This window comes from Crocuta crocuta, unplaced genomic scaffold (assembly GCF_008692635.1).
Source record: "Crocuta crocuta isolate KB4526 unplaced genomic scaffold, BGI_CrCroc_1.0 scaffold318, whole genome shotgun sequence".
NCBI classification, from domain to species: Eukaryota; Metazoa; Chordata; class Mammalia; order Carnivora; family Hyaenidae; genus Crocuta; species Crocuta crocuta.
Window position 1 is genome coordinate 5,143,797 of NW_027531425.1, and position 23,778 is coordinate 5,167,574.

At 39.5% G+C, this 23,778-nt stretch overlaps 1 non-coding gene and 1 pseudogene across 1 annotated transcript; both read right to left on the reverse strand.

The window, feature by feature from the left end:
• Positions 1-6,672: 6,672 nt before the first annotated feature.
• LOC144238309 (large ribosomal subunit protein eL32 pseudogene) lies at positions 6,673-7,080 on the reverse strand (annotated as a pseudogene).
• A 15,090-nt stretch (positions 7,081-22,170) lies between these two features.
• LOC144238335 (small nucleolar RNA U13) lies at positions 22,171-22,274 on the reverse strand. The gene has a single exon (XR_013337085.1). It is a non-coding gene; the product is annotated as a small nucleolar RNA U13 (small nucleolar RNA).
• Positions 22,275-23,778: the final 1,504 nt, after the last annotated feature.

A 23,778-nucleotide genomic window follows, 5' to 3' on the forward strand; every position in this document is an offset into this window, starting at 1 on the left:
TACCAAGCACCTCCTTAAGTATGCTTACTGATTATGCAGAAGAAAATATATTGTCGTTCCTATTTCAAAAATAGAAAAAGTGGTACAAGCCCCTTTTGGAAACCGAGCCCATAGATCATTAGTGAACTAGGAAACGAGTTCACAGTTTTGATTCCCGGTTCATTGAGTTATACAGATCTCTGCCCTGCTTCCCATGAAATGACCTAATGCCTTCTTTCTTATTTTCTGGTTCTCCTTCTGCATTGAAATGCTTGTTGCATTTAGTTGGGATTTTTTTTTCTTAATTGGATATAAGGTCTAGTCATTCTAGCCTTTTGGAAGTGGTTGTTAAATGACTAATCCTGTTTTCTGGTTCATGTTGGGAAATCCTGAATATATCGTAAGGGTAATAAGCACTTGAGAGAGGTCCCCAGGAAGTGGGAAAGGACCATAGAAAGGAGGTGGGCAACCACTGAATCACCAGCAACATAAACACCACCAACAATCACTGAGAATCTATCACGTGCTGAGTCTGGAGATGTAATGGGACAAAAATAAACAAACCAAACAAATAATTATGACAGAAGCACAGCCCTCGAGGAGATTATAATGAGAGGTGGGGCATAAACATGAAAATAAATGACAGTATTAAGCATTGAGGCTAGGTGTACACATTTTCCAAAGAAAACTGGGGTGTGTAATCTGAGAGTACTTATGGACAGAAGTTCTTATTTCATTGCCAATCAGCAATATGGAGCTCAGAGAAGGAATGACTCTTATGAATCTGGGCTGGTTAGGAGCGCCTGAGTGGCTCAGTCTGTTAAACGTCCGACTTAGGCTCAGGTCATGATATCACGGTTCGTGAGTTCGAGCCCCATGTCAGCACAGAGCCTGGAGCCTGCTCCGGATTCTGTGTCTCCTTCTCTCTCTCTGCCCCTCCCCCATTCATGCTCTGTCTGTCTCTCAAAAATAAATAAAAATGGTAAAAAAAAAAAGGTTAAAAAAAAGAGTCTGGGCCGGTTAGACTTTGTGGAGGAAATGGGGCTTGAAGGGAAAGCTTTCAAAGAACGCTGGAGCATAAACAGAAAGGAGGTTAGGAAGGCATATCAAGCAAAGAAGAGATGACAAGGATGTGGAAAGTTCTATGTAACTGTTGTTTGGAATAGAAAGAATGAGTAATTAAGAAAGAAACTTGAAGATATGTCAGGGGCAGATGATAGAGTGTCTTGAATGCTGGCTAAAGACATAGGACTTCATGGGTATAAGTCAGCTATCCAGTAGGCTGAACTTGGATGGGTGCAATTGGGAAATGATTTTTACATACCAGCACTTCCTTAAAGAATACTCTGAGTGGGATTTCTCTTCTCCGCCCCTTAAGTAACTTTTTGAGCAGGGTCCATAGTCTTCAGGGCAAATTTAGGGCTTTTGCCAAATCTAAGTAAACATTCCAATCCCTCATTCAATTTAAAATTCCTCTCTTGCCCTCAGCTCGGGCCAGACCCATAGTTTGGGAACCACCAGTGGGTGAAGGTCTGGTTTGTTCCAGTTCTACCTCCTCCCCACCACTGCTCTTGACTTCTTTAGGGTTGGAGACAGTGGTGCAGAAGGGATTAGAGGAAAAGAAGCAAAGGCTGTTTTTCACATCTGGTGATGTTTGTAATTCTCTTTTGGCCACTCAATGCGTGGCAGGCATCTAGTGCTGGCTCTTGCACAGAGCACATTAGTAAGGTCTTTGCAACACCCACTGGATGTCCTGACACAGCACTGTTTCCCGGCCTGTATCAGCTCCATCCTCCGGCAGATCACCCACAGCCTCTCTCTGGTGGGATCTTCTGACCGAGGCAGACGGTTGTCTTCAATGGAGTTCTTTCAAGGAAATCTTTGCATGGTATCCACTTGGTCCACAAGAAATATTGCACATCCTTACTCTAGAATGGATGCCCATTCCCCCAAATAGCAGACAGCTCTCACAGCTGCCTTTTCTCTTTGTCCTGACTCCAAAGGCACCTCTAGCTGGGCTTTTCACCCTATGAGCTTTATGTTCCTTAGAGTAAATCCATTTTAAGCCAATAATGCCTGTCAGCTATCTCCAAAATGAACATTTAGTGTATTCCTCTTTGCTGTGTGCTCTCCAAGCAGATTGTGGCATACGTGTGAGGTGCCATGTGAGAAAACTTGGGGTTTACATTTTCTTTTAAATGCTTTATTTGATTCTTTAAATATATAGCAGTAGTCCATAGTTCTAATAACAAATGAAATAACTTAGAACAAACATATATATAACATATAAAACTGGGGAACTTGGCCAGCTCAGTCAGTAGACCATGCAACTCTTGATCTCAGGGTTGTAAATTTGAGCCCCATGTTGGGTATAGAAATTACCTAAGAAAACAAAATCTTTGAAAAAAGGTTATTCTAACTACTCCCTCTGTTTCCACCTCTGCCCAGATACCATTTATTCACTGCCATTCCCCTGGGGTAACCAACTTTAATATTTTGTTAACACACATACAAATATATATTCAGATACACTGGGATTTCTTTACCTGTTATCATAGAAATATAACCAAAATCCATACAGCTCCAGATTTACAAAGACTTGATACTATGTCCTGATTTTTTTAAAGTGCCCTCAGTCTGTGCATTCTAACTTATTTTTTCATTTGACAGTTTGTCATAGATTTCCCTGCAAGTAAGTAGCTGTATATCTATGACAATATTTTCTAATTTATGTATAATCTCTCTTTCATACACATGCATTATTTTACATAGAAGAGTTTACTCTATATACACTAAAGTGTGTTCATTTTGTTTAGTCTTTCCATTTTATCTATTTATTTGCATTTTCTCCCTGTCTCTTCCCCTACTTCCCTTTCCTCCATCTCACCACTTTCTCCTCCAGGGAACTTGTATGAACAATATGATGCATATTTTTCTATGTTTTCTCCAGACTCATATAACTGTACATAGCTACATAGATTTAAAAATTATTTTTTGCTTTGCAATAATGATGTTATATGTTCTGCTTTCCTACCTTAGTTTTCTCATGCAATAAAATCTTACCAAAATCTCTTTATCTTGGGGCACCTGGGTAGCTCAGTCTTTTAAGCATTTGACTTTGGCTCCATACATGATCTTGCAGTTTGTGAGTTTGAGCCCCAAGTGCTGTGCTGACAGCACAGAGCATGCTTTGGATCCTCTGTTTCCCTCTCCCTCTCTTTTTGCTCCTCCCCAACTTGTGTGTGTACCCTCTCTCTAAAATAGATAAACGTTTAAAAAATCTCTTTATGTTGACTGGCAGAATGTGACACTGTATTTTTTTCCAGATGGATAACCAGCCATGCTAGCACCATATGGTAATAAACTATTCTTTTCCTCCAAATAGAAATACCACCTTTGTCTTGTATTAAGTTCACACATGCCTGGGGGGGGGGGGCTATTCCTGGATTCTGATAGTCTACCGACCTGATCAGTCCCACACCAATGCCACAGCAATTTGATGGCATTCTGATACCTCATGAGGCAAGTTCTCTGTCACTATTCTTTGTTTTTATATGTTTTTTTTTTTTTAATGTTCTGGAGCTTTATTCTTCCATATGAGCTCTAAGATATTTTGACCCAACATTCTCTCACACTCATTAAAAAAAATTCAGTTAGAATTCTAACTGGAATTGCACTGAATTTGTACCTTAATTTTGAGAGAGTTGCCATTTTAAAAATGTCTTCCCATTCCAAGAACATGATAAATCTTTCCTTTTGTTCAGATCTTGCTTTAAGTCCTTTAGTATGATTTTTACTTTTCTTCTCTTAGGCCCTTTGCATTTTGAAAAAAGAAAAAACTACATATTTATTTCTCCAATTTTTTGTGCCCTTTGAGATACTGAAAAAAATCCAAAGTTATTTTATATTGAAATTTTAATTAAGATAATTATGGACTTCCACACAGTTATAAGTAATAATACAGAGAGATCTTGTGCACATTTTACCCAGTTTCCCCCATGGTAACGTAGGACAAAACCATAGCACAGTATCAAAACCAGGGTATTGGCATTGTACAATCCACCAACTGTATTCAAATTCCCCCCTGTGTTACTTTTATTTATTTGTGTGTGTGTGTGTGTGTGTATTTTGTTCTGTACAATGTTATTATATACATAAGTTCCTACAGCCACTATCATAGTCAAGATACTCAATAAAACTGAGTGAAAAAAATACTGAATAATTCTACCACCACAAAGATCCTTCGTATTTCTCTTTTATAACGATAGCTTTCCCCTAAACTCTGGAGCCACTAAACTGTTCTCTATTTCTGTAATTTTGTCATTTCAAAAATGGAATATACACGGACTTATATAATATGTAGTCTTTCGGAATTGGCTATTTCCCCCCTCCACATAATTTCTTGTAGTTTCACCCAAGTGGTTTTGCATGGACCAATAGTTCATTCCTATTTATTGCTGAGTAGTATTCCATAGTATACATGTACCACAGTGTGTTTATTTTTTTTTAAACATTTTAATTTATTTCTGAGAGAGAGAGAGAGACAGTGTGAGCAGGGGAGGGTCAGAGAGAGAGGGAGACACAGAACCTGAAACAGCCTCCAGGCTCTGAGCTGGCTGTCAACACAGAGCCCGACGCAGGGCTTGAACCCATGAACCATGAGATCATGACCTGAACCGAAGTCGGACGCTTAACCAATTGAGCCACCCAGGTGCCCCAACACAGTGTATTTAATCATACACCTACTGAAGGACATCCGGGCTCCTTCCAGGTTTTTTTGGCTCTCAGGAGTAAAACTGCCCTAAACATTCACATACAGGTTTTTGTGTGAACATAAGTTTTCATTCCTCTGGGATTGATGCCCAGGAGTGCAATTGCTGGGTTGTACAGTAATTGCATGTTTAGTTTTATAAGAAACTACCAAACTGTTTTTCCAGAGTGGCTGTACCATTTTACATTCCCACCAGCAATGTATGAGGGATCTACTTTCTTCACATCCTTGTCAACATTTGGTGTTGTCATTAATTTTTACTTTTGTAATATTGATATGCATGTAGCGAAATCTTATTGCGGCTTTTATTTTTATTTTCCTGATGGTTAATGATGTCAAGCATCTTTTCATGTGCTTCATTTGATATTTATGGAGCCTCATTAGTAAAATGTTTATTTATATCTTTGCCCATTTTCTAATTGGATTGTTTGATTTCTTACTGAGTTCAAACGTATCTTAATATATTCTAGATGTGAATCCTTCGTCAGATACGTGGTTTTGAAACATTTCCCTCTAGTCTGTAGTTGACTTTTTCATCCTCTTCACATGCATAGGCTTTGGGAGAGCCAATTTTTTAAAAATTTTGATGAGGTCAATTTCATTCAGTTTTCCTCTTATGGTTCATATTTTGGTGTTAAGCGTAAGAACCCTGCCTACCCCTCAATCCCAAATTTTTTTTCCTGTTTTTTTCAAAAAGTTTTATAGTTTTACATTTTACATTCAAGTTTGAAATCCATTTTGAATTAACTTTTGTGTCATGTGCTCTCGAGATTTAGGTCCAGTATTTTTTTTTCCTTTGCATATTTGTTCATTCCAACACCACTTATTGAAAAAGGCTATTCTTCCTTTGGTAAATTTCTTTTGCATCTTTGTCAAAACACACTTGTGCATATTTGTGTGGGTGTATTTCTGGTTCTTTATTTTGTACCACTGAACTGTCTCTTTCCTTCCATCAGTACCACAGCCTCATAGTTACCATAGCTATTTTACAAACCTTACTGTTAAGTAGAGAGATTCTTCTCATTTTATATGAAATAATTTGTCAATGTTGTTTTAGCTGTTCTATGATCTGTTCCTTCCTATAGAAATACTGGAATAAGCCTGTCTATGTCAACCAAAAATCTTGCTGGGATTTTTATAGGAATTGCATTAAAGTTATAGGTCAATTTGGGGAGAAGTGACGTCTCTACAGTGTTGAGTCTCCCTGTCCACAAACACAGTATGGCACTTCATTTATTCAGATCTTCTTTGATTTATCACATTTTATAATTTTCAGAATACAGATCATGTTCATGCTTTTTAAAAATACATATCTCGGGGCGCCTGGGTGGCTTAGTCGGTTAAGCATCCGACTTTCACTTGGGTCATGATCTCGCGGTTCGTGGGTTTGAGCCCCGCGTCAGGATCTGTGCTGACTGCCAGCTCAGAGNAAAAAAAAAAATACATACCTAATGGGGTGCCTGGGTGGCTCAGTCAGTTAAGCGTCTGACTTGGATCAGGTCATGAGCTCATAGTTTGTGGGTTCAAGCTCTGCATTGGGTTCTGTGCCAACAGCTTGGAGCCTGGAACTTTCTTCAGATTCTTGTCTCCCTCTCTCTCTGCCCGCCCCAATTCTCTCTCTCTCTCAAAAATAAATAAACATTNAAAAGTAAAATAAAATAAAATAAAATAAAATAAAATAAAATAAAATCTAACTATTTCATTTTCTTTGGAATGATTGCAAATTATATTGTGTTTTAAATTTCATTTTCATGTTCATCGTTAGCATCTAGAAATGCGATTGGTTTTTGTGTGTTGATCTTGTATCCTATGATACTGTTGAAGAGTTCTAGGAAGTTGTGGGGTTTTGTCTTGTTTTGGTTTGGTTTTTGTAGTTTTATGGTTCTATTAACACAAACACGACATGCGCTTAAGCTGTCTGTCTATTCATTTTCTTCACTGCGCAGCCTGGCTTTGGGATTACTGACTCTGATGGTCAGCTGCATTGCTCTTTCCACAACAGTTCTTCAGTTCCTGGAAGAGACATTGTGAGCAATCTGTATACAGTAAAATTTGGTCCACATCAGTAACACTTCAAGCTCCTTGACCTTGTGGACTAGGAACTTCCAGAAGCCACTGGGCAGTGCGTGCTTTGTTTTCCTGCTGCTCCCATAACCAACGCTGGACATCAAGACCTGGCTCTTGAATCTTCTGCATACCCTCTTGTCAGTGCCTCTGGGTTTCCTCCAGTTGCACTTAATTTTGACATGTTGGTCTGACTGGTGCCGGGTGAACTTCTTGATCCACTTTCTAATGATCTTGGGCTTCACCAGAGGTCTGAGGGCAGCCATGATGATGAGAGAGTAGGAGATGGCTGCCACCTCCACAGGCAGTGCCATGGAAGTTTAAGAAGTTGTTTTGTTTTGTTTTGTTTTGTTTTGTAGATTCCTTGGGATTTTTGAGGTAGACAATTATGCAACCGGCAAACAAGGATGGTTTTATTTCTTATTTTCCAGTTTGTATTTTTTTTCTTGCCCTTTAGACTTGCCAGTACAATGTTGAATAATAGTGGTAAAAGTAGACATCCTTCCTATTTTCAGTTTTAAGGAAAAAGCATTTGGTCTTTCACCATTAAGTATCATTTTAGCCATAGGATGTGATTATAATGATAATATGATTTTTCTTTTTCTTTTTAAAAAATTTGTAAATGTTTATTTATTTTTGAGAGAGCACATGTGGGGGAGGGGCAGAGAGAGGGGGGCAGAGGATCCAAAGCAATCTCTCCCCTGACAGCAGTGAGCCTGTTGTAGGGCTTGAACTCATGAACCGTGAGATCATGACTTAAGCCAAAGTCAGATGCACAACCAACTGAGCAATCCAGGCACCTCTGATTCTTTTAGATTTTTTCTTTTTCTTTTTTTAGATTTTATTTTAGAGAGAGAGAGTGTGTGTGTATGAGTAGGGGACAGAGGCAGAAGAAGAAGAGAGAGAGAGAGAGAGGATCTTAAGCAAGCTCCATGCTCAGTGAAGAGCCTGACACGAGGTTTGATCCCACGACCCTGAGATCATGATCCAAGCCGAAATCAAGTCAGACACTCAACCAACTGAGTGACCCCAGCACCCCTAATTTTTCTTCTTTAGCTTGTTGAATGGTGGGTTACATTAGTTAATCTTCAAATATCAAACCAACTTTGCATACCCAATGTAATTCCCACTTGGTCATGGTATATAATTTTTAACATAGTACCCTGGATTCAATTTGGTAATATTTTGTTGGAATTTTTGTGTCTAAATATTACTGGCCTTATGACATGAGTTGGTAAGTGTTCCTTCTGTTTCCATTTTCTGGAAGAAACTGTGTAAAACTGGCTCATTCTTTAAATGTTTGATAAAACTCCTAAGTGAAATCATCTGGGTCTTGGGATTTTATTGGGGGATACTTTAAATTAGAAGTTCAATTTCTGGTGGGCACCTGGGTGGCTCAGTCAGTTGAGTGTCCAACTCTTGATTTCAGCTCAGGTCATGATCTCACAGTTTTGTGAGTTCAAGCCCTGTGTTGGGCTATGGACTGATGGTGTGGAGCCTGCTTGGGATCCTCTCTCCCCCTGATGGTGTGGAGCCTGCTTGGGATCCTCTCTCCCCCTCTCTCTGCCCCTCCTCCACATGCTCTCTCTCTCTTTCTATCTCTCTCTCTCTCTCAAAATAATTAAGAATTGCATGTTCTACTGAGTGAGGCATTAAGGGACCCACTGTTGTTGTTGTTTTTTTAACTTTCCTTCTACTTTGAAAACTTATTTTGCTCTTCTGTTATTTATTTATTTATTGAGTTAGTTAGTTCTGAGAGAGAGAGAGAGAGAGAGCAAGCAGGAGAGGGGCAGAGAGAGAGGGAGAGAGAGAATCCAAAGCAGACAGTACAGAGACAGACACAGAGCTCAATGCCACAAACTGTGAGATCATGACCTAAGCCAAAATCAAGAGTTAGACACTTAACCAATTGAGCCATCAAGGCGCCACTCGCTCTTCTATTTTATTTAGCTGTTATCCTAATTTCTTAGTTAATTTTTAAATTAACTAATTAATTAGAATTTCTTAACTCTAATTTTGGTTTTTTCATTTTTGTTTCTCTTCTTTAATAATAAAGACATTCAGTTTTTCTCTGTGTTCAGGTTTTGCTGAATTTCCTAGCTTTTGTTCTGAAGTGTTCTTTTCAAAGTGTTTTAGATTGTTTGTGATAGGGGGATGCCTGGGTGGCTCAGTTGGTTAAGCATCCAACTCTTGATTTCAATTCAGGTCATGATCTCATGGTTCATGGGTTCAAGCCCCACACACTGGCAGTGTGGAGCCTGCTTAAGATTCTCTGTCTCTCTCTCTCTCTCTGCCCCTCCCTCACTCTCTCTCTCTCAAAATTAAATAAATATTTTTTAAAAAGAATAGGTAGTTTGTGATAGGAGTGATATCAAAAACATTGAACAATCAGTATATGTGAACACCCACCAATCAGGAAGGATGCTAGCCATTAATATCAATATAGCTGTTATCAGTGCACATTAATGAATATCCACTCCCATTTATAGTTTCAATTTCTATTCCTTCTTCAGACCAAAGATAATTTAGGGGTATGGGGGGTGTTTGTTCATTTCCAAGTAATTATTTAATTCTGCTTCATTAATTGTTATGAGAATTAAATGAATTATTGCATGTAAAGTACTTAGAACAGCACCTGACATAATGAATTTTTAAACAACGTCTGCACATATATTGCTAGATATTTTTACTCTGTGTCACTTTTTAAAAAAATTATTTCATGGATATATATATCTCTCTTTTTTTGAGGAATATAAGGGTCTATGTATGTATATTAAATATAGTGTATTGATTCATATATTGCAAGGGGTATATGTCTCTTTTTGTGGAATGTAAGGGTCTAGTATGTATATATATATATATATTTTTTTTAATGTTTTTAAAATTTATTTCTAGGAGAGAGAGAAAGAGACAGCGTGAGCAGGGGAGGGTCAGAGAGAGAGGGAGTCACAGACTCTGAAACAGGCTCCAGGCTCTGAGCTGGCAGTCAGCACAGAGCCCAACGCGGGGCTCGAACCCACGAACCGCGAGATCACGACCCAAGCGAAAGTCGGACGCTTAACCGACTAAGCCATCCAGGCGCCCCTGGTCTAGTATGTATATTAAATATAGTGTATTGATTCATTTTTTTCCCAATTGCCTTATTTTTGTTTGTTTTGTTTGATTCCGAAAAGGGTATGTTAAAATATCTCAACATAATTGAATTTTTATGAGGTTTTCCTTGTGTTTCCGTTAGCTTTTACTTTATCTGTGTGAATTCACACACTTTTTGACTCTCCGAAGTCCCCCATCTTTGAATGTGGGCTGGGTTTTGTTACTTGTTTCTAATAAATAGAACCATGCTATGTGACTTCCGTGGCTCCACCTGCCTCTCTCTTGAACATGATTAGCTCTGGGGAAAGCCAGCTACAATATTATGAGGATATTCAGGCAATCCTGGAAGAACTGATGCGCAAAGGAACTGAGGCATCCGACCAATAGCCAACCAACTTGCTGGCCATGTGAGTGACCCAGTTTGGATGCAGATTTTGCAGCCCCAGTTAAGTCTTCAAATGACTGCAGCTCTGGCCCACATCATGGGTTCATCTTTAAGAGACTTCAAGCCAGAACCCCTTGGCTAAGCCACTCCTGACCCTCAAAAACTGTGGGAGATAATAAATGCTTAGTGTTGTTTCAAGCCAGTAAGTTTTGGGGTAATTGTTATGCAAATAACTAATACTGTGTATAAAAGGTCTACTCAGATTAATTTGTTAGTGTTCTTTCTCAGGTCTTTTTCTCAGCTGGTGGTATGTCTGTGATACATTTTCTGAATCCTTGTGTAGTTACAAGTGCCTTTCCAAACTGACAGGAAAATGATAACTTGCCTGGGTCTAGAATTCTTGAATTCCTTTTTTTTTTAAGTTAGTTTATTTATTTTGAGGGTTGCCTGGGAGGCGACTTGGGTAAGTGCTGACTTCTGTTCAGGTCATGATCTCACGGTTAGTGAGTTCAAGCCCTGTGTTGGGCTATGTGCTAACATCTCTGCCCCTCCCCTGCTTGTGCGTGTATGCTCTCTCTCTCTCTCTCTCTCAAAAATAAATAAACACTAAAAAATTAAGTTTATTTATTTTGATACGGGGGAGGGGGAGAGAGGGAGAGAGAGAGAATCCCAAGCAGGCTCTCTGCCTAGCGTGGAGCCCAATGCAGGGCTCTATCCCACAATTGTGAGATCATGACCTGAGCCAAAACCAAGAGTCAGATGGTTAACAGACTAAGCCATTTAGGCACCTCAAGAATTCTTGAATTTCTGTGCTTTTTTTTCTCAGTACTTTGTAGTTTACTCCATTGTCTTTTAGCTTCCAAAGTTGAAGATAAGTCATATGCCTGTATGACTGTTTTTCTTTATAATTTACCTTTCTTTCTTTCCCAGAAACCTATAAGATCTTCCCTTTCTCTTGAAGTTCAAGAAATTTACCAGTATATGCCTGGATATGTTTCTCATTGATTGTGCCTGGAACTTAGTAAGCCTCTTGAATTTGCAGACACTGGTCTTTCTTTAACACAAAAATATGTTCTTCTATTATTACCTTTCTTCCATCTACTCATTTTCCTCCTTCTAGAAGCAATCCTTTAAGCTTTATATAGGCTCTTACCTTTTTAGTTTATTTGTCTGTTTATAATGATTTCTATCTCTTTGTACTTTTGCTCTGTCATTTGGGATATTTCTGCCGCTGAATTTTCCATTGACTATCAACAATGACCTTCATTTTATTAAAGTTTCAGTCTGATGATCATGGTTTGATTTCTCTTCAGAGGATCTCTTTTATGCTGTACTTTGATCTCCTTTGGGTTCTTATTAGTTCTTTCTTGGTGTGCAGTAGCTGTCTCTTCCAGAAGTTCTATATAACATAAGGGAATTTAATCTGATTGTGTGATTTGTGCTTTCTCTATGGGATTTAACTTCTTGGGAATAGCTGAAGTATCAGTGGTCCTGAGAACATGGAGGGGAAGTGGTCAATGACCATATGATAGCATAGTGGCAGACAGGTCCTCAGAAAGGAAAGAAGCGCTTTTGCTCTCTGATCTCTTCAACTTCTCCTGGCCTCAGTTTGGTCCTTCCCCAGTTGCTTGGGGTCATGTAGAATATACACAATTAAACAGCGCAGAAATCAACCTGCTGGTAGACCAATTATATCATGACACCACCATCAAAAAATCCAACTACCATTCCTTGGTAGTTGGACTACCATTTTCAGGTCTTTGCATCAGGACTACCCCACTCTGCCCCCCGCCTCAGCTTCTCCTACCCACAGTCCAGAAAACATCATTTCAGGCCTATGACTCCCACTACCCAGGTCTCCCCTGCCTCCTGACTGGGCTGCCAGATGAAGTTGGAATGTAGTTACAGTTGGAAGTAGAGGAAATGTCAGAGACATTAGGCTTCATCTTTCCCTTGCATGAATTTGAAATTAATGAGTTGCTCATATTCATTCAGAGCATCTTTCATGTGAAATGGATAGTGTGCAAATAAAGTCTTTGTGAGTCATCTAAACATAAAAATATACTTGGAACTGAAATGTCACGGAATTTTTTTTTGTTTTTAAAGTTTATTTACTTATTTTGAAAGAAAGGCAGAGTGAGCAGGGGATGGGCAGAGAGAGCAGGATCAGAGAGAATCCCAAGCAGCCTCTACACTGTCAGCATGATGCCTGATGCGCAGCTTAAACTCATGAACCCTGAGATCATGACCTTGAGCCGAAACCAACAGTTGGACGCTTAACCAACTGAGCCACTCAGGCGCTCCACATGGAACATTTTATATATTCCTTACAGAGCTCAAACCAACCAAATGATTTTTGTTTAGACTCTCCAATGTGAATATTTGTATGTAGACATCAAGCATGAGAAATGTCAAACCTGGCATGAAATCTCAACAAATGGCAGAATCTATGGTTTTAGAATGGAATGGTTATTTGATCTGTATGCAAACCTCAGCATATTCTTCTTCTTCTTCTTCTTCTTTGTATCCTCTGGAAGCTATAATTTGAATTTAAGAGCAGTAGTTAGGAGCAAAATGCTAATCAAAATCAGAAAACCATGTATTATGTGAGTGAGGCTCTATGTAAAACAGAATTCAGCACCCATCTTTGAAGACTTGAAGCACTTTTTCCAACCCCAGCATTAGTGCCACATACATCCCAAATCTCTTCTTGGGGATCTCAGGACTTCCCCAGACTGCTTCTCTTCATATGCATGACCAGCCTAGTTTTTCTTCCAGAAATCTTTTTTTCCCAAGGTTAGCCAAGGTTAGAGGGGGCTGCCCCAACTATTTTTGAAGCAAGCACACGAGTCTTCATTTTAAGGGTTTTCACTGCTACGCATTGAAAAACAGGGCACTACAAATAAACAGAAACAGGAAAAGTTACAGAACTTTAAGAATTTACCAAAAGATATCTTAAATATGTGTCCCTAGGCCACAGTAAAATGTATCTGTGACTAGGAGGCCTTACTTAGCCTCTCTCTTTGGTTGCTTACATTGAGAGTTATAAGAGCAAGTTCCGGGGACTTACTTCTTCCATTTTCTATCACTTTGTGTTATTTGTGTTATTTGGCCATGGCTCAGGAAGATCATCCTTTTCCTGCACACACTCTCAGCTCCTCTCCTCTCCTATCAGGCTGAGATATTCCAATTTTCTTATTTGAATAGAACTCTTCGTGGGCCCTTGTAGTTCATACAAATGTCTGCAGACATTTGTGGTGGGTCACATCCCCAGTGAAGTTCTGTGTTTATAATCTGCACACAGGACATGTCGCTTCAGGTTATTCCTTAACGTATATCATGAACTGAAGGAATTATGAAGGAATTTGTTCTTACTTTTCAGTAATAGTCACATGTAATTAACAGCTCCCAGTCTAAGTGGGATGGTGTATTTTGAGTAGAGGTTGAAAGAAAATTGGAATGATTATTATAAAGGCCTGGAAAATAAGACTATGTTAGAAAAGGTAGAGTTTATCCATCTTGATACTATTAGCATTTTGTGATCATTCTTTTGGGATGTAGTGTGTTTCTGAGTGTGCATCGATGTGTGTGTGTGTGTGTGTGTGTGTGTGTGTGTGTGTGTAACTCTCCTGTGCATTGCAGGATAGTTAGCAGCAGGACTGGCCTCTACCCATTAGATGCCAGTAGCATTTCCCCTCCAGCTGTGACAACCAAAGAAATCTGCAGACATTGCCAAATGTCCCCTAGGGATAAAATCACTCCCAGTTGAGAAAGACTGGGTTAAACGAGTCTAGCTTAAAGAAGGGCTTTTAGGGTCTTGGGATTCTCTCTCTCTCTCTCTCTCTCTCTCCCTTCTTCCCTCTGCCCCTCTCCCCAGCTTATGCACTCCCTCTAAAAATAAAAAAAATAAATAAAAATAAAAAGAATTTTAAAAGAAGGGCTTTTAATTGGGGTGTCCAAATATACGAAGGGCTCGGCTCGCATGCTGATGACAGTCATTAGTAGCTTTTTATTTACAGGACAGAAGCATTTCAGCTCAAACAATTTGGATAAAATATAGTTGATTAATTTCTTGTGGAGCTTGTTATGTACTGACATGGGTTACTGAGAAAGAATGAAACTCCTTCTTCTGCCAGCCTTTAAAATGAGAAAAAAAAACAACCTTTTTTCTAGGGTAATTCTGATGCAATCAGACCTTAGGGAAGATGTGCTAGAACACCTTTCAGCCCATATTCTCTGGGCTGGCTCCATCCCACAAATCACATGCGGCTCCTCCAAACAGACAGAAAGAAGTGTGAGTGCTTCTTATTATTTTGACATTATTAGAAACATTACAGGAATACACAAAATTGTCCTTCAGTATTTTCCTTTGAAGATATTTCTCAAGGGACTTGGAAGAAATACGATCAGTTCTATGTTACATTTGGTATTATCTTATTCTGAATTATTTATCCACTTTAAGTGGTAAGAGGAAGTGTTATCGGTACTTTTTAAAGAACCACGGATGAGACTGTGGAGTCTGTGGAAAAGGAGATTCGATTGCCTAGAAGAGAAGTTACTAGAAAGAGAAAGAAATTGCTTGATACCACTTAAAACTTATTATACTCTCAGCTCATTCCAGAAGGATTTAAGGATGATTCTTGATAATCACCAAATTTTTCAGCTCTCAAATCTGCAGGAACATTAGTTACTTGGTAACGTATGGGAAAGAATTCTTGAAGCCTGCAATCAAACTAGTGCTTCGAATTCTAGAAGTACAGTATGGAACAATGTGCCTTATGTGTGCCTTTGCTACACGATAATAGCTCATTCATTTAAATATATGAACTAGTCAGATACCTTATTTGATTTTTTAAAATCATTTGAGGGGCACCTGGGTGGCTCAGTCAGTTTGGCATCCAAATTCGGCTCAGATCATGATCTCATGGTCCATGAATTTGTGCCCTGTGTCAGGCTCTGTGCTAACAGCTCAGAGCCTGGAGCTGCTTTGAATTCTGTGTCTCCCTCCTTCTCTCACCCTCCCCTGCTCACACACTCTCTCTCTCTCTCTCTCTCTCTCTCTCTCTCTCAAATAAACATTAAAACAATTTTTAAATTATTTTAATGCTTTATTGTATAAGTTTATATTTTGGAGATTTAGAAATAGTCTCAGATACATCAGTTAGGATTCTTTTTATTGCAAGTTACAGAAAACCCACTACAAACTGGTGTATGGATAAAAATAAAAGAAAACAAAAATGGAAAGAGGATTCACTGGATCTTGTACCTTAGAAGCTCCAGTTACAGCAGACGCCAAGCATGGCTGGATCCTGGACTTAAAAAAAATGGTTTTAACCATCATACTTCATGTCGCAAGATGGCTGCAGAATTAAAGAAGAGTCTGCTTTTCTAGTGGCTGAAATGAAATGGTGTGCCCATTCCTGAACCAATCATTATTGTCTAAGGAATGTGCTATTCTAACTAACTAGGCTAGTTAGGTCACAAGTCACCCTTGGATTCAAGAATTGAAGCACACCCACAGAACCACACCAACTGAAAGAAAGAATGGATCCCCCCTCCCCCGAAGCCAGAATTATTGCTGAAAGTAGAGTGAATGACGTTTGGCTGCCAAGAACAAATGTCCATCACATGCATTTTACCTGTATTTGGGCATTTCACTAAAACCCATAGTTTAGGACACATGATCATTGTGATATATGGTGATAGCTTTTATTTGGAGTTATGGGAGCAAAGACTGTCAATGGTTTCCTACTATGCATTCTACTCTTCCAAATTCTTTTTTGTTTTTTTGATGTTTTATTAATTTGAGAGAGAGCAGGTAGGGGAGGAGACAGAAGGAGACACAGAATTCAGGCTCCAAGCTGTCAGCACAGAGCCCGACACGGGGCATGAACTCACGGACCATGAGATTATGACCTGAGCCGAAGTCAGATGTTTAACCGACTGAGCCACCCAGCCTCCGCCTCGTCTTTCAAATTCTTAAGGGAATCTGTATCCAGGCACATGGCTACCCAGAATAAACACTACATTTCCCAGTTGTCTTACTGGTATGGGTAGCATGTCACAAAGATGTGAGTAGAAGTGATGGATATGATTTCCACGTCAAATCCTAAAAGGGAAAGTGGATTAGGTTACTCTTTTATATATTTATTATATATATAGTTACACTAATAATATATAATATAATTTATTTGTTATATATTTTAAAATAATACACTTTATTTAATATTATAGTAAATATATATTAATACATATTGCCAACATTTCAAAGAGCAAGAAATGTTTAACCAGGGGAAGACTTAAGATAATGGCTTTACAACCATTTTTAAAAGATTTTAGTATGCTTGCTCTCTTTTTAACCACTGAAATAACTTTTTAATTTCAGTGAGGCATAACAGGATTTAACATTTTCCAAACTACTGGCCTTTCCTGCTCTAAGGTGCTGATATTGCTCAAAAGGAAGGCATTCTCCTCATTCTGCTTCCACATTTGCTAGGCTCCAGGTAAGAGTCTGCTGACTTAGGGAGGGATGAGAAAGCTGTCTTCAAGAACTAAATTGCCATCTCTGGAGATGGGCAGAAGTGTTCTTGTGTGACAATAATAAAACTTCATAGCAAACATCACCAAATATGGAATATGGCTGAGATTTTCTAATTTTGAAGGTGTTCAAATAGAGTGGATGATTATTTATTAGAGGTGCTTTTGAAGGGGCTTATGCCTTTTCACCTGTAATTTGGATTTCAAGATTCATCTCCACTTGAAAAGTGATCCTGGGGCATATGTAGCTGGGAAGCCAGGAGGCTCTCTTGTTGCTCTGGAGTTAAAAATGCACAAAATGGGGACATCTGGGTGGCTCAGTTGGTTGAAGGTCCGACTTTGGCTCAGGTCATGATCTCGTGGTCAGTGAATTCAAGCCCCATGTTGGCTCTGCTGACAGCTCAGAGCCTGGAGCCTGTTTTGGATTCTGTCTCCCTCCCTCTCTTCACTTCCCCCACTCATGCCCTGTTCTCTTTGTCTCTCAAAAATTAATAAATGTTAAATTTTTTTTTAAACTGCACAAAATGGCTTCCTTGTTTGGTTTGAAATGTTTGGTCTTCTAAACTCTCAGTCATTCATATTAAAACACTCTGAAAAAAACCCAAAGGCAAAACAAACAAAAAACCAAATGTCACCATCTCAATCTAAGCTGTGCTGCAGTCCACCTCTACTAGCCTATTATCCGAAATTGACTATATGAAAAGTCAAATGTCTAAAGCTCAAGGATGACAGTAAGTTTGTGAAGTTGGTGATATTTGATTTGGAGTTTTCCCTTTCTTTTTATGGTCTCCCCTTTTCTGGGCACTTTAAACAAAATATCATCATTTTTAAGATTTAGGTCCTTTACTGATGCCTGCCCTTGGGAAAATGAGCTCACAAACTCAGTTAAGGTTGAGAATCAGTGATTGATGGGGTTTAATGTGCTGATTCTTGGGAGTGTTCTACTCAAGACAAGAGGGGTTAACTAAGAGGTACACCTTTATAATGATAGGATTTACACCAACAAAAGTCAATGAGAGTAGGTGGGCTGTGATCCTGTTTTTGCCTTTAGTAAGGACAGACTTTTTGGCAGCTCTTGAATTTTTTTTTTTTTACAATCAATTTGTTTAAATCAAGAACAAAATAAGGGTCGCATATTACATTTAGTTTATCTGTCTCTTTTAAACTGGGTTCCTCCTCTGTTTCTGTTGTTCTCCCTTTCTTTTCCTTGTCATTTTTCCTTTTTTTCTAAGGTCTGAATTTTCCTAATTGCATCCCACCATTGTTTAAAACAACGTTAAAACATTACTTATATTATCTGTTAACTAATACATCTTGAGGCTCAATCAGATTTAGGTTTGATTTGTTGGCATGAATATTTTGTGAGCGGTTTGTGCCTTTTCATCAGGAAGCACAAAATATTATATTGCCTCTGTCCATGATGCTAAGATTGATCTGCAGATTCAGGCAAAACCAGCAAATCATGCACTATCAAGTTCTCTGTCAATTTTTTGCCTAAGGCTTTTAGGAGCCATTGATGATCTTTTCTTACATCCATTATTTCATTAGAGGTCCCCACACAGTGATATTCTAATTCTATTAGGCCTGCTTCATTTATTAAAAGCAAACTATTTCATCAACTACTAGTTGCCTTCATGTATGGTTTGTACAAGAAAGACAAGCAATTGTTTGATTCTTTCTTCCCATTTATAAGGTTTTAGAATTATAAGTTGGTTCCTGAAAGAAAAATACTGCTCTTTCTCCTTCAACAAAGCTAAATGTGTGGGGAGCAATTCTGTCACTAAATACCCAGAGTTAGTGCAGAGTGGTTAGAGGCTCAGTCCCACAAGACTGTCCCCAACCTCAGATACTGGATGTAATTTCAGGTACTGTTACCAGCTAGACCCCAAGACTCAACCTTTATTGCTTACTTGCATGCATCCACCAACCTTTGTCAACCATTTATCCTTAAGCTCTTCTGTCCCACTTATCTCTTAACTGAGGCAAAGACTCTATGGGCATAACATCCCATGATGGAAACCAAAACTATCCCTCAAGCAATAACGACTGTCCAGAGGAAGAGCTCTGGTGGCCCAGACCTCCCAGACTACTTTGAGCTAAGCCCCCAACTTGTGTCTGCACAGATGGGCCAAGCTCTGGACTGATCCACAATTCCCTTTAGCTCATTACAATACTAAAATCTTTGCCCAAGGAAGAGCACAAGCCTCATTTACATAACATACAATGTATATAATAGGTATGCTTCCTTAAGGCTCATATGCAACATTATGCACACCTCTACATATGATGACAAGGCTCCCCTATCTAAATATTCATACTAGGGGCACCTGGGTAGGTCAGTTGGTTGGGCAGCTGACTTGATTCAGTGCAGGTCGTGATCTCAGGGTTGTGGGATCAAGCTCCGTGTCCATCTCCACACTAGGCATGAAGCCTGCTTGAGATTCTCTCTCTCTCTCTCTCTCTCTCTCTCTCTCTCCCTCTACTGCTGTTTTCTCTTTCTCTCTTGTGTGTGCACATGTAAGTAAGTAAATAAATATTCATCCTAACCCTAAACAAAAGGGACTCCTTTACCCCTGTTTGGGGAGACACAGCAGCTTTGGAAGTTATTCTGGGGATCTCCTTATTGCTGCAAATAGTTTCCTTTGTGCAATAACTCACCTAGTGTAGTTTCTTTTTTTTTTTTTTTACAAATAGTTTATTGTCAAATTAGTTTCCACATAACACTCAGTGCTCATCCCCAAAGTGCCCTCCTCCATGCCCATCCCCCCTCCCCCCACATCTAGTTTCTATCAGTGCCTCACCAAGGAGGAAACTCGTTAGTTTGGTTACAGTACCTGTGCTTCTGACCAAATGACAAATCGAGGGTTTTCACAACCCTCCCCTCAGGTTTGATGTTTGCTATAGTGGCTCACAGACCTCAGGGAAGCGCTTACTATTACTGTTTTATTATAAAGGATACAACTGAGGATCAGCTAAATGGGATGGGCATGGAGAGGCAGTGTGGATCTTCCATGCCCTCTCTGGGCACACCACTTTCCCAGCATCCTGCTGTGTTCACCAACCCAGAAGCTCTCTGAGTCCTGTTGTTTAGATTTCTAATGGTGGTTTCATTCTGTAGGCATAATTGATAAAATGGCCATTGATAACTAAGCCGGTCTCCAGCCTCTCTCTCATCCCCCAAGGCCAGAGGTGGCTAAAAGTCTGACCCTCTAATCAGGTGGTTGGTTCCCCAGACAACCAGTCCTCTGAAATCCCATAGGTAAGGGTTTTTCAAAGCCACATCATTAACGTCAATTTAGGTGTAATTGAAAAGGGCTTGTTATAAAGAACAAAAGATGCTTCTCTCTCTCCTATCACTCAGGAAATTTCTAGGGTTTTCAGAGCTCTGTGCCAGGAACCTGGTGCACAGACCCAGTACATATTTCTTATTATGTCACAGTTCTCTGGCATCTCCCAAAGATGACTTATTAGGGTTTCTTTTTTTTCTTGCCTTTTCTTTTTTTTCTATCCTCATGAAATCTATCTGACCTGAAATGTTGTTGTTCAGGAGCGAATGGTCAAGAAAGAATTCTTGAGATGTCTTCGCTGCAATAAGGGTAGTTTTATTAAAGCACAAGGACAGGACCTGTAGGCAGAAAGAGCTGCACTGGGGTTCTGGGGGGTGACTGATCAAACCGTTTCAAGTTGGAAGGGGGTTTGGGATAGTAAAAATCTCTAAGGAATTTGGAAGCAAGTTTTCCAGGACCTTGAGGAGCTAGCTTCTGTTAGGATAAAATAATTTACTACTGTCCAGTAAGTCCTTAGTCATGAGGACCTTCAGATGTATATCAGTGGGCCATTTGCTTGGAGGATGATTGCTAACACGTATCTTGGTTGTAGGGCAGGGAAGAAGGTAGAGATAAAGAAGTTTCCGAAGAGATTTTTATAGGATCCTGGAAATCGGGCTAATGTCAAGCTAAGGTTGCACTGGGGCAGCTAAGCTCCTTGAGGAAGGTCACACCAGGCTCTAAGTTGTAAAGAAGTTTAATTTTTTTTCTTCTGCCTTTGTTCTCTACATCACTATTTACCTGTAAGATGAACATAAGTAAGGCTAGGTAAAATTATCACCAATACACTCTTTTTAAAATTTTTACATCTTAAAAGGAAATCGAGTCCATGTCCTACTGTATTATACCTTTAAGCCAGCATGGTGTTTTAGTCCACACCAGCTCCTATAACAGAATACCGCAGCCTGGGTAGACTATCAACAAGAGAAATTTATTCTCACAGTTTTGGAGACTAGGAGTCCAGGATTTTCATCATGCAAACTGATTAAGTGTCTGGGGAGGGTCTACTTCCTGGTTCAAAGGTTCTCTCCCTGTGTCCTCACGTGCTGATAGGGGTCGGGGCTCTCGGTAGGGTCTCTTCTATAAGATGTTAATCCCACCATGAGGACTCCACTCTCATGCCCCAAGCACCTTGCATAGACCTCACCTCCTAATATTATCACACTGGGCACTAGGTTTTCAACACATGAATTTTAGGAGAATACAGACGTTCAGGTCATAGCATACAGGTTTGTTTGTTTTTGCAAGTAACTGAAAAGTAAACTAAATGCTGTTTATGTGCTTTTTTGTTTTAGTAACAAGGTGAAGAATTAAAATTAAGAAATTATAGACAGGGGTGCCTGAGTGGGTCAGTCAGTTAAGCATCCACCTTTGGCTCATGATATCGTGGTTTGTGAGTTCGAACCCAGCGTCGGGCTCTGTGCTGACAGCTCAGAGCCTGGAGCCTGCTTCAAATTCTGTGTCTCCTTCTCTCTCTCTGCCCCTCCTCCCTCTCAAAAATGAATAAGCATTAACAAAATTTTTAAAAGAAATTATAGATATACAAATTGATACTGGCCTACTTATCGAAAGCAAGTGAGATAAAGAAGCATCCGCCATATTCATAGAAAACTTTTGTTTGACCTAGGAAATTTAGCTTCTTCACATTTCTCAAATTTGAATTCTAATCCAGAACTATTTGTAATGCTTTTTTGAGGTGCTATTATTTGGAGTAACCCAAATGGACTATTTCTCTAAATCTATTACCTTCCAGAGAAACGGGCTCTCCAGGCTGGCAGTGCAAGGTTTTGTATGACTCAAACTTATAAAAAGTACTTAAGGTGTAGGGACAAAAATTATTAAGATGGAAAATATTAGGGGCCAGGAACTCTCCTGACCCCTCAAAAATCTGCAAATGGCACTTGCTAACAGCTTTCACTACTCTGAGAGCCATAGTTACCTTGAGCTGGAAAATGAATTTCAATCATTTAAACCAATAACTTGCTAGATTGTTAAATCTTTTTTTTTTCTTTTCACATCAGACGGGTAATGTGCCTGCATTGTAACAAGGTTTAAGGGTGGCACATGTCACACAACGGCGTGAACACCCAATCATCACGCTTATGAACTACAAAAGGATCTAGATTGTTAAATCCTTGTAAGCCATTCAAAAATTTTCTTAACGTTTATTTATTTTTGAGAGAGAGAGAGGGAGAGAGAGGGAGAGAGAGAGAGTGAGTGGGGGAGGGGCAGAGAGCAAGGGAGACACAGAATCCAAAGCAGACTTCAGACTCTGAGCCGTCACCACAGAGCCCAACATGGGGTTCAACCCCACAAACTATAATATTATGACCTGAGTCAAAGTTGGATGCTTAACTGACTGAGCCACCCAGATGTCCCTAAATCCTTTAAGTCATTCAAATACATATTTTTGATGTGCCAAGTATTGCAAAGGTGAAATCCAAAGTAGAAGTCCAGGGCCTCTGCCCTCAAGGAAATACAGTAGAGTGGTAAGGCAGAAAGGAAACAAGCAAGCAATCTCCATTAAGGGCTCTGATAGAGCCTAAGTGTGATTTTTTTTTCCCCTCCAAAATAATTATTACATAATAACCCTGAGTGAAAAGGCGTATCTTGTATTTGATTATATTAGCATTTCCCTGACACTCACTCCACCAGTCTTTTGCTTACACATAGTCTCCAAGGGGTGCAAACACAAGGACACCCTTGACTCCTGACACAACCTAAGCCCTTCCAGAGCTAACGCTCTGACAGCGGTTTCTAACACAGTTCTGGGCCTGGCTGCCATAGAAAGGCCTTTCATGTACCCTCCTTGGAATTCAGGGAAAGTCACAAGTGATCAATTAATATTGAAAAGATTATTTATGTAAGTGGTCATGGAAACCAGCATTAGTTTCCCTGAAAAAATCTTTATTTTTCTTTCTCTAGCTCCAGACCTTGTGTTTAAAAAGTTTTTTTTTTTTAATGTTTATTTATTTTTGAGACACATACACACACACACACACATACATACACAGCATGAGTGGAGGGTGGGGGGGGGTGGGGAGCGGGGGCAGAGAGAGAGGCAGACACAGAATCCAGGCTCCAGGCTCTGAGCTGTCAGCACAGAGCCCAATGCAGGGCTCAAACTCATGAACCACAAGATCATGACCTAAGCCAAAGTCAGATGCTTAACTTACTAAGCCACCCAGGCGCCCCCAGGCCCTGTGTTTAAATGAAACCAATGATTGGTGTAAAAATGAAGGCTGTCACCCCCATTTCTAATATTCAGGTGCCTGTGTAGAACCCCTGCTAATTTTTAGAACATTGAACTCAACACAACCACAATATAAACAAAGACCTTAAACTTGAATTTCTTTTTTGCAAGGGCTTCTTTTCATGCTTTTCAAGAACATATATCTTCTTGCTTCATGTAATAATAATAGTACTAATAATAATATCTTCTATTTTATAAAGCTTTTCACTTTTGGAAGGGCTTTTCTTTTTTTTTAATGTTTTATTTATTTCTGAGAGAGAGAGAGAGAGACAGCATGAGCAGGGGAGGGTCAGAGAGAGAGGGAGATACAGAATCTGAAGCAGGCTCTGGGCTCTGAGCTGTAGCACAGAGCATGATGTATGGCTCGAAC